The sequence below is a fragment of the Orcinus orca genome, chromosome 7 (genome assembly GCF_937001465.1).
Source record: "Orcinus orca chromosome 7, mOrcOrc1.1, whole genome shotgun sequence".
In the NCBI taxonomy this organism is placed as follows: Eukaryota; Metazoa; Chordata; class Mammalia; order Artiodactyla; family Delphinidae; genus Orcinus; species Orcinus orca.
Genome location: NC_064565.1, coordinates 15,950,232 through 15,961,822, shown reverse-complemented (window position 1 = coordinate 15,961,822; position 11,591 = coordinate 15,950,232). Strand labels below are relative to the sequence as shown.

At 38.2% G+C, this 11,591-nt stretch overlaps 1 long non-coding RNA gene across 1 annotated transcript; it reads left to right on the top strand.

Annotated features, from left to right (window-relative positions):
- The first annotated feature begins 5,606 nt into the window (after positions 1–5,606).
- Positions 5,607–10,555, top strand: LOC125964990 (uncharacterized). The gene is made up of 3 exons (XR_007478388.1): positions 5,607–5,744; positions 8,405–8,479; positions 10,308–10,555. It is a non-coding gene; the product is annotated as an uncharacterized LOC125964990 (long non-coding RNA).
- Positions 10,556–11,591: the final 1,036 nt, after the last annotated feature.

The window sequence follows — 11,591 nt, the reverse complement described above, 5'->3', positions numbered from 1 at the left end:
TACACAGGGGTTTCGAATCCATGAGGACCATGAAATTAAATGAGACGTTCCAGATGACCATGTTTTCTTAATGAAATAGAATCAAGTAGAATGGAAAAGAAAACATTAAAATGCATTGTAAATAGTATAAGTAAGTATTGCTTTGTGAAATGTGGGTGTTAGATCACAAAATAAGTTTTTCTTAAAGGGGGCTGTGGTCAAAATAATTTTAGAAGCAGCGTTTTAGAAAGATATTTTAGGTAGTTGAAGGCAGGGATTATTATAACCAATAATAAAAGTGAAAAAAGATGGGCTCTTTGGAATCTGTAAGACCATGGAAAGGACAGTAATTTCATTTCTCTGACATCTCTGAGGTAGGGAAAGCCACCAGATTTTCTATTTTACACACTTATAATAAGAACAGCTCCCTCCTTGTATCCAGCACTGCTTTTGCCATTTTCTCCATCTGAGATGATATTGCCCCTGTTTCTGCATGAAAAATCCATTATTCAAAGGACAGTTAAAATGGTGCTTTTTCCATGAAATTTCCCAGAGCTCCCCACTGAGACATAACCTAGCATCAATCCTTTTATGTACCATAAATCACTTTCTGTCTTAGCCTGTTGTATGGCCTTCACAATAAGTGACACTATTTAGAAATGGCTTGTTTTATTGTTGACGTTCTTATTTCTTCTTCATTTTCCCTCTTCTAGAATGTTAGACATTTGAGGGCAGGATGGGGACTTCCTGTTCACAGTCTTCAGGCCTAGAAGTGGGGCTGGCAGTGCTGAAAGACTGAATAAAAAGTTCTTGAGTAAAGTAATGAATGAACTCATCTCTTACCTGAAAGAACTTGAGGCAGAATTGGTGTGTGACCTGCACCCTGATTCCACAACATTGACTTTATTATCACCACTCCAGGATCCTCATTCTGGTTCCTGTTTTCCCCATTGCACCAAACTGTTTCTTTAAACAGAAGAGCCAAAAAGAGGGAAATTCAATGTAAAGTAGATTCCATTTTGAAACTTTGTTTGGATTAAAATGCATTGTGGTCATATTTTCACTTCCTGCTAAATGGTTACATACATAATATATATCTCACCTGCATTATATTTACAAAGCATCAGTGACTCTTATTCTGTGACTTTAGAAAGTTTTTCCAATGTGAATTCAATGTGCCGATGTCCCTGTGAGAGGGGGGAAGAGGGGCACATACGTTTTGGAGGTTCCCAAGTAGGCAGTGCTGGCGATGGTTCCAGGAGTCCTGCCCAGTGGTCTCTGGGAAGGTCTGCAACCCCTTACCCACTTTTTTCCCCTTGTTTATTGTTAAGAAGCAAGGCAACAGGAGAACATGTTAAGCGGAGAACATTTAAATATAGTCTGTGGCTTTTTTGGAATTAAAATAAATAGTAGTATATTAACCATTTTACCAAACATCTCACAATGCTCTTGTTAAGGCTGACAACACTTATTAATTTAAAAGTCAAACAAACTTAGCATTTATCCAGTGATGAAACAATGCTGCTGCTTAACCCTTTGTGCTGCCTCTGTTGAGAGTATTTAGGAACCTGGCTTGAGGAGAAGACCTGAGCTATCTTTTACCTGATTCAACAAGGCATTAGCAAAACACAGGGATCCCTGAAAAGTCAAATGCAGGCTAAAACCAGAGACTTTTTAGCACTGAGATACAGGTATCCAGTCTGGTGCCCATGCTGATGGCTGATGGAAGAATTTAAATGATTGGGTAAGCGGACCATGTACAATGATCTAGATCTCACTTGGGGCTGATTGCTTCTATACGGTGTCATAATGTGGTTAAGAAGGGGAAAACAATGACCGAAACCAGGACATCTGGATTCTAGTTACTGTTTACTATAAATTAGTTGTATAACAATTAGAGGATTTTAAACAAAAAAAAACCAAAACAGGACAAATATCATTTGAATTAGAAGATGTTGGGGAAGCAAAATAATTTTCCCTCTACCCTTCTAGGTTGTTGACTGAGACCCTCCCCGCACCCCATAATAAAAGACAGATTAACAGGAAAAACAAACAAGGTTAATAACATGTATACCTCCTGTATATATAGGAAATACCCAGGAAAACTGAGTAACTCTCTGAAGTGGCCCAAGCCACCATCTCCAGCTAAAGACAAAAGAAGATTGGGAGGTTGGCTATCATAAGAAGTGACCAGGAAAAACACAGTAAACCAGGGTGTGGCTGTTTTGCAGATTTAAGTCCTAGCCTTCCCCATTGATAAGCGTTTCTGCAGGTTGAGAGTGCAGATTGAGAGTCCTTCTCTTCATGGTACAGAAAAGAAGACACCCTTACAAATGGAGACTTCCTTTATAAATGTAAATGTTTCTTGCAAAAAGTAACTTTGGCTTGGTTTTCAGAACTTTCCCTGTGTTTACTCTTTCTTAAAAAATAATCAGTGGGGTAGGGATGGATTAGGAGTTTGGGATTAACATATACACATGACTATATATAATATAGGTAAACAACAAGGTCCTACTGTATAGCACAAGGAACTATATTCAATATCCTGTGATAAACCATAATGGAAAAGAATATGAAAAAGATTGTATATATACATATATATAACTGAATCACCTTGCTTACAGCAGAAATTAACACAACATTGTAAATCAACTATACTTCAATAAAATTAAAAAAAATCAGTCTAAAATAATCCTTAGACCAAAGAGACATATTTTTGTGCAACCAATTCTGCTCCCCTTCAAGGAACTACAGACAAATTTGAGATTAAATCCTATGTTTACTGCTTACCATCTTTGTAATACTTTGCAAGGCCTGGTGTTTCAGAGCCTCAGTTTTCTCATCTGTGGAGAGAGGATGACATGCTGGGTCAGGAAATTGCGAGAATCCACTGAGCAGTGTTACATAAAACAGCTATGAAAAATACGAAGGGTTCAATTTTTTTCTATAAAACATTACTGGGGCTAATTGGGAGAAGGAGACCGAAATCCAGAAGAGCTGGGAAAAGGGTCCTTGGAGGAAGTGGGAAGATTCACCACGGAGAAGTGACAGCAGCGTGTTGGAAAGAGAAGTGGATTGGGGGTTGGGAATATGATTTATCCACTCAGCTCTGCCACCAAATATGGGGACTGGGGATCATCCTATTCTGGACCTAATTTTTCTTGATTTACAAAATCAGAAGAGTGGAGTAGATGATCTTTGAGGTGGTTGTTGTTGTTTTTTCACTCTGTGGACTGAGATATAAGACCAGTGCTATAAGGCAACAAAAGCATTTATCTGGGGCCTTAGAAATTGAAAGTCAGGAGACACAGATTTGGGTTGAAACTCAAATGTGCTCTGAGGAGGATTGAAAACTAAAGGGTTTTTAAAGGAAAAAGGAGGAAATTCACATAAATTGTTTTGCAAGAATTCCGATCGGTGCTGGCGGACCAGAGCCATTCTTGTCTACACATGATTGGTTGCTGAGGCTGTTACTATGCAAGAGTTCGCTGGGTAAGCCATCTCTCAGGATGCTTTTGGGGTCTGGCCCAGTTCAGAGTGCACGTTCCATCCAGGTAGAGACGTGCATAGTCTTTCTAGCAACTCATGGCTCCATCTTAGTGCTCTGCCGGCATCACAGACTCCCTTTTATTCACTCATTCATGACTCTGACAATCACCTGAATCTAAGAGTAAACTGAGTAGCTGCAGGCGGATGTTTAAGGGGTTGGCATATTGCAGGAGATACGGACTTACTCTGTGCTGCTCTGGAAAGCAGAACTAGTCGTGAGAGTTATATTGAGAAAATATTTGCTTGAGATTTAAAAAAAGGGACCCTCCAACAATTAAAATTATTTAAAAATAGAAAAATGCCCTTGTAATGACTCCAAATCACTGGAATTATTAAGCCTCTGTATTTCCTCAGATGCTACCCCTTCTTTTTACAACACCTTCCTCCCTCTTTGTCACCTTGCCAATTCATATTAAGACCCAACTAACTTATCACCTCTTGGGGGAAGAGGCTCTGGTAAAGTCACCGTGTTTCTGTTTTCCCTCAGGCTTTCATGCTTATCACTGTTGTTGAGGCCAGTCTTAGGGCAAAAGTGTAATTACAACGTAATTTGTCATGGCAAGAAAGTGTAACCTCTCCCAACGGGGGAACTGAAAAACCATGGGTTATCCATGTGATGAGACACCTCAGAGTCATTTAAAATTTTGTCTTTGAGAAGTTGTTTTTCCTTTAATATGTAAAATTGTTTTTTATAATGTTATCTGAAAAAACAAGGCACAAAGTTGTACATATAAATGTGTTTAAACTGATTTTTTCTTCCAGTTTTATTGCGATATAATTGACACACAGCACTGTATAAGTTTAAGCATAATGATTTGACTTATACACGTCATGAAGTAATCACAGTAATTTTAGTGAGCATCCATCATCTCATGGAGATATAAAGTTTAAAACAGGGAAAATGATTTTTTTCCTTTTGATGAGAACTCTTAGGATTTGTTCTCTTAACTTTCATATATAATATTGATATATACAGCAGTGCTAATTATAGTTATCATGTTATACATCACATCTCTAGGACTTATTTATCTTGTAACTGTAAGTTCAGACTTTTTGACCACATTCATCTGATTCTTTCTCCCTCAAGGGCCCCACCTCTGGTAACCACATACCTGAACTCTTTTTCTATAATTTTGTTTATTTGTTTTTTGAAGTATAATTGCCTTCCAACTCTATGTTATTTCCTGGTATACAGCACAGTGATTATATATTGTATTTCAGCTGTTTTAAATGTGCTTATGAAGACCTAAAGAGAAGCACATACATTAAAATATCAACACATTTTTTCAAAGTGAGTAAATACAAGTAAATGTTTATTTTTTTCTCAACTGTTTTATGTTTCCATATTTTCTAGAATAAATATTTTTGCTTTTGTAACCAGAAAAAATATTTAAAATTGAAAGTAAATTTAAAAAATCATATTTTGTAACTCATGAGAACAGTTGATATTCATGCTATTCTGGATATCTGGAATGTTACCAAATTCCTGGAATCTGTGTTGTAGGTAGGCATGGAAAATTGTCATGTATGATTTCTGATGAGCAATCCTTTTTTTCTGGAAGCTTCTTTTGCCCTTCATTCTCATTCAGTATCTAGTATCAGAGTCCACCTGCAGGAAGGCTGAGACCAGTGTACCATAAAATCACAGAGGTTGAGTTCAGAGAATGCAGCCTGCCCATATAAGGACGTTGGGATTTAAAAAAAAAAAAAAGCACACCCCAAAAGCTTCCCTATATTCTTCCTGTTTCTCTCATGTTACTTGCCCTAACCCTGGTTAAAATGCTGACTAGATTGTTATGCTTGTGGATTTGGATTTCAGCTTCTTCTCTCTTATTTCTTCAGTCTCAATTCTGCCGTGGCCTCAACTCATAAGCCAGTCTTTCCAGGGTTCCTGTCATGAAAGGGGTCCTGCTGATTATGACACAACAAAGCTCTGATGTAGATTTCAGAAAGAGAAAGAGCCATTTCGTGTCAGGATTCTCTAGTCAAAAAAGGATTTGGATGTGTTGTGAGCAGATGACTCAGGTCAGGTGCCTGGAATAGTCTAGAAAAAGTGAACTGTGTGACAATGGAGTTCAAGCTATTTGTCTAGTGTCACCTCCTTCATCAACAAATGTTGAGAAACACCTCACACTAGTCCAGTCTCACTGCTAGGCATTCAAGTGAACAAAGGTGAATAAGCCTCAAGGAGTTCATCAGAGTGTCAGCAGGCAGAGGTGGGAAGAATTAATTGCAATTTTGAGTAATATGCACAATAATATAGTTATATGCTAAGTAGACTGCAGTGTATATGAGAATTTGTCTTTAAATGCAGGCAGATATAAAGAACTGAGTTATAAGAATGGTGAGAATTTATCTCCCAAATATGGGAAAAGGCAAGGAGAGGTAAATGAAGGGGTAGATGAAAGTGCCTGTGTAGAGCTTCAGACACATGAATAGGCATATCCAGTGGGAGATTGTCATTCAGTCGGTTAATATTTAGTGAGAACCAGGTTGTGTTAGGAGCTCTACTGGAATCTCTTAGGCAATGGGAATCAGCTTCTCAACCTGGGCGTGTATTATATGAGGGAGGGAGAAAATACACCGATTAACAAATATAACTATAATACCTTCTCGGCCATCAAGGAGGTGAGGCATAACTTCCCACCCCATTATTAGATAATAATGCACATGATGATTTCTTTCCAAAGAGTAAAATATGAAAAAGGGTGGGGAGAGAATAACTTTACAGTGGTGAAACCTCAGCCACGTGGTCAAGGTCAACATCAATAGTGATATGCTGATAGTATATATATCCTTGATATGATGGGATGAAAAGGGCACTTTACCTCTGCTGTTTTTTTCCCCAAAACATGTCACTCCAGGCTAAAAATGAGAAAAAAAAATCAAATTCCCATAGAGACACATGTTGCAAAGTACATTACCAGTACTCCTTAAAACTTTAAAAGTCATCCAAAGCAAGTAATATGTAAGAAATTATCACACTAAGAGGAACCTAAGGAGACACAAGTAAATGTACTGTGGTGTCCTAGATGGGATCCTGGACACTTAAGTGAAAGCTAAGGAAATCTGAGTAAAGCATGGACTTTGCATAATAACAGTGGTGAAACCAGTATAGTTTCATTCATTGTGAGAAATGTACTAAGGTGAGATGTTAATAACAAGGGAAACAGGATGTGGAGAATATGGAGACTTTCTATAGCATCTTTGCAATTCTTCTATAAATCTAAAATTGTTCTTAAAAATATAAGGTCAATGGATGATAAATGTTGTGAAAACAAAGTAAAGCAAAGAATGGGGAGAAAGAAATTGGGGAGAGAGGAGTTTTTTGGAAGGGATTGTAAGGGACTCCAATATTGGTAGGTGATAGTTGTAAAAAAGGCTGGAGTGAAGACAGAAGAGCATGCCAGTTTCTGTGGGAAGAGCCCAGCAGCAGATGGCATGTGTCAAAGGCCTTGAGGCATTCTGAACTACCCTCGGTGTGTTTGAAGAACAGAAAACAGGCAAGTTTGGACAGAATACAATGAGCTGATAGGAAGGTCACAAGATGAGGTAGGAAGCTAGATTATGCAAAAGTTTAGAGGCCATAGTGGAGGATTTGGATTTTACTTAGAAATAAAGCAATGTTACTTGATTTGCCTTATGTATTCTTAAGATGTTGTTTGCGGCTGCATGGATAGTTGATGGTAGAGGGCAGAGAGGAAGCAGAGGGGCATTTAGGAAACTTATTACTGTGGAGCAGATCAATGGTGATGGTTACCAGAGGCAGGACAGAAGTGGTGACATTCGTAAGAAATAGGATTTGGATGTATTTGGAAGAAACATGCCATGCTGATGCATCAGACAGAATGAGGGAAAAAGAGAAAAATTAAGGATGCTTCTAAAATGTTTTGAGAAGTTGGGTGGTTGGTGGTGTCATTTACGAAGTTGAGGGAGACTTTGGAAGCAGCAGACTTGAGAGGTAAACCAAGAATTTGAATTTTGGATGTGTAACGTTTGAAATGCACATTTGGCCTCCAATCAGAGATTCAAATAAGTAGCTGAGTAGATGAATTTGGAGTGCAAAGGTGAGATAAGAGCTGAAATAAACACTTAGGAGTCATCAGTTCATCTGAATGGTTTTTCAAGTATGAATGGTGAATTTACATAAGAAGTGATTTTAAGTTAGAGGTGTCTGAAGACACCTCTAACTAAATTCCCAACATTTAGTAGTTGGAAAGAATAGAATTTAACAAATGAACAGTTTGGGAAGGTAGAAGTAAAAGCAGGAATGATTGTATATTTCAGAAGCCAAGTGCAGAAATTGTTTCCAAATGGAGGGAGAGGTCAACTGCATCAAATGCTATGAAGAGTTAAGTAAGATCAGTACCGGGGATTGACCACTGAATTAGCTCCCTTGACAAAGGTAGTTTAGGGCAATGATGGGAATAAAGACATAATTGGATTGAGTTCAAGAGAGACTGCAGAGTAATAAAATGAAAACCGGTAGTATAAGCAACAACATTTGCTGTCAATTTTGACAAAAAGAGGAAGAAAAAAGCATGGTAACTGGAGAAGATATGAAAGCAAGGTAAAAAAAAATTTTTTGATTGGGCATTTATTAAGTGTAATTTCAAGTTGATGAGAATGATCCAATAGAGAAGGAATGGTTGATTGCCTAAAAGGAAACAGGGGAAATGGGAAAATTGTAGGTGCAAAATACTTTAGAGAAAAGAATAAATGGGATTCAGGTCATAAGTAGAGGGATCTACTTAAATAGAGGTCTGAGAAGTTCATTCACTGTATGAGAAGAATGGTCAGATATAAGAGTGCAGATGGGGTTGATAGATTTGGTGTCATGAGACTGAAAATAGTCTCTGTTTATCTATTTTCTCAGAAAAATGAGAAGCAAGGTCACCAGCTGATAATGAGAAGGAGGAAGGCATTTCGTATTTTAAAGAGTGAAGAAAAGGTGAGAAATAGTTGTTTTGGAGAGTGGAAGAGTGAACTGGCTGGGCTAATAGGTTTCCTAAGCAGAGTTTAGATCATAAATTTAAAGTTCAGCTGGCAGGTACTGTGATTTCTTCAGCCTCAATCATCTGCATGCGTGCAAGAGAGAACAGCAAAAGTTGGATTTAAACCAGGGTTGGGATTTTGCAAAGGAGTGTGATAGAGAGAATGATAGACAAGGAAGAGAATGGCAAATGAAAGGAGTGTTGATAATAACAGTAGACCAAAGACTCTGAACTGGATAAGAAAAGAAGTGATGAGCTGAAGGAAGAAGGGGGTAGAAGGTGGCAGTGTTAAAAGATGTGAAGTTGTCCTTGAATGGAAAAGCAGGTGTTGTTACCCAGAAGACTGGATGCTGGATTGGAGCTCTTAGTGATGCTTTAGTTACTGGTAAAGAGAAAATCTGAAAACAAAAGCAAACAAAACAAAATGATATGGGGGTTATGAACAGTTAAAGGAAGAAAAGTGGGGTGTCCTATAAGTTGATTGGGAGAGGAAGACAAGCTATTGAGAAGCCAAATATTAGATGGATTTTGAGGACTGAAAATGATAATAGGAGTATAGTGGAGACGTTAAGAGTTAATACGGGTGCTAAAGACTTTAAAAAATGAGAGGGATTGATCAGAAAGATAGAAAATTGTGACAAAGAAACATAGTGAGAGGTATAATTTGAGAGTACTATATGTGGAGGGAGAGATAAATTAGGAGTTTGAGATTAACATATACACACTACTGTATATAAACTAGGTAAACAAGGCCCTACTGTATAGCACAGGGAACTCTACTCTTATAATAAAGTATAATGGAAAAGAATCTGAAAAAAATGTATATATATTCAGATATATATGGATATAGATATAGATATCTGAATCACTTTGCTGTGTACTTGAAACTAACACATAGTAAATTTATTATACTTCAATTTTTTAAAAAGACACCTGATTTAAAAAAAAAAAAGAAAGAAATCTATGTTTCAATAAAGCTTGTTTATTGCTTCTAAAAAAATATGAGAGTATATGCAGCAAAGACCTGGGAGGTTTAGGGAGGAGAAAGAAGCCATCTTCTGGAACTGGCAGCAGAGACCAAGGAGGACATTTATCCCAGACCCAGCAAGATAAGAAGACTCATCTCTTGAGAGGGCTGCAAAGGAAGTGTGACCTCAGGGGAGAGACAGGTTTGTAGAACAGAAGGCAAAGGGAATATTCAGTGAAGCAGTTGAATATATAACATGGGGGTTTTATTCTTCCTAGAGAGTTTAAATTCCAGAGGAAATATTTTGAGGAGTTTGGTAGGAATTAGAGCTTGAATCTGATTAGGGAACTTACACAATAGTAGATGGAAGAACACATCTTAGACTTATTGCCGTAAGAGAGACAAAATGGGACTGTACTAATGTTCTCTTAGGGAGGGGAAACCATCAGTTCAAATTATCATCTACTTCTTGGAAAAGGTCATTTGGGTCATTTGCACTGGTGTAGCAGGCAGTGTTGGAAGGAGGGAGGGTGACCCTGTGTGCTTCCCATAAATCCAGCTGTGGACATTGTTGACACCAGGAAATGAGTCTGAGACAGCGAGCTGAAGTCATGGGGAGAGGTTTGAACCAGCCTTTGAAATTAGGGTCCTGCAGTGAGTTGAATGGTGACTCCTCCTCCCCAAATGATATGTTCATGCCCTATTCACAGATCCTGGGAATGTGACCTTGTTTAGAAAAAGAAATCTTTGCTGATGTCATTAAGTTAAAGATCTTGAGTTGAGATCATTCCGTATGTGTGGGCCCTAAATCCAGTAAGTCTGTAAAAAAAATAAAAGAAGAGAAGGGAAAACAGACACAGACACACAGAGAAGAGGCTATGTGAAGACAGGCAGAGACTGGAGTGATGCAGCTACAAGTCAACGAACACCAAGTGTTGCCAGCAGCCACCTGAAGTTAGGAGAAAGTCATGGAACGGATTTTCTGACAGAGTCTCCAGAAGGAACCAACCAAACACTTTGATATTCTAGCCTTCAGAATTGTGAGAAAATAAAGTTCTGTTGTCTTAAGCCACCAAATTTGTGGTCATTTGTTATGGAAGTCCTAGGAAATGAATACAGGTGCCTAAGTAAAGAATGATAGTGTCACGTACATGGACACACATGGCTTTTTAGACTTTTAAAGCAGTCAATCCTTAAAGAGACTTGTGACCAGCCTGAGATTTCTTTAGCCTAGAAGTGTTTAGTTAGCTGATAAAAGCAGACCTTAATTGAAATACTGAGTGTTATTACAATACTGTGTTAGAAATGATTTTACGTTAGCGAATGAAGAAAGAGATTGGCAGGAATGAGTTGAATAAGGAAAAAATAGTGTGTGAAAGAGAACATGCCAAATATTTCAGTAGAAGATCTAACTCAAGGACAATTCTCTGGAGCTGGTAGGACTCTTTCCTCGTGAGACCAGCAAGAACCAACTGACTGAGATGTCTTAGGGTGTTGAGTGACAAAGCAGTTTGGTCTGATCTGACTTTGTGCCTTGATCTAGAAACTGTTTCCCACAAATACCACAGAGGACAAAATAATAGGAGTCTGCAGAAATCCTCTTGGATCCTTTCTTTTGGTTCTTTTGTCTTTATAATTATTCTGGTAGTTTCCAGTGTTTTCCTCTAGGACATGAAGAAGCTTCCTTAATTTTGATCCTCTGGGACAGATGTCATCGGTCTCTGGCTCTGCATTTTTCTGCCCCACCTGGTGTAGCACTAGTTTCCCAGTGTCCGCCTGGTCTTGCCCACCTGGCAGGTACTTCCTCTGGCTTCTCCATGTTGGTGATGGAGAGTTGCATTATTTGATTGCTCATTCTTTTGGCAAGTATTGGACCTCTTACTCTCCCACAAACATTGCTGTAGATATGAAAAATACTTCATAAAGCATATATTCAGTGGATGAGAAAGGCAACACATGAGTACATGAATGAGATTTTAGGAAATAAAACTATATAGGGAAAGAGATAAAAGGCATGCTATTTCTGATAGGGTGGCGAGAGACAAATTCTGAATGGGTGACATTAGTGCATAGACATACGTTACAATGTATGTGGGGAAGAA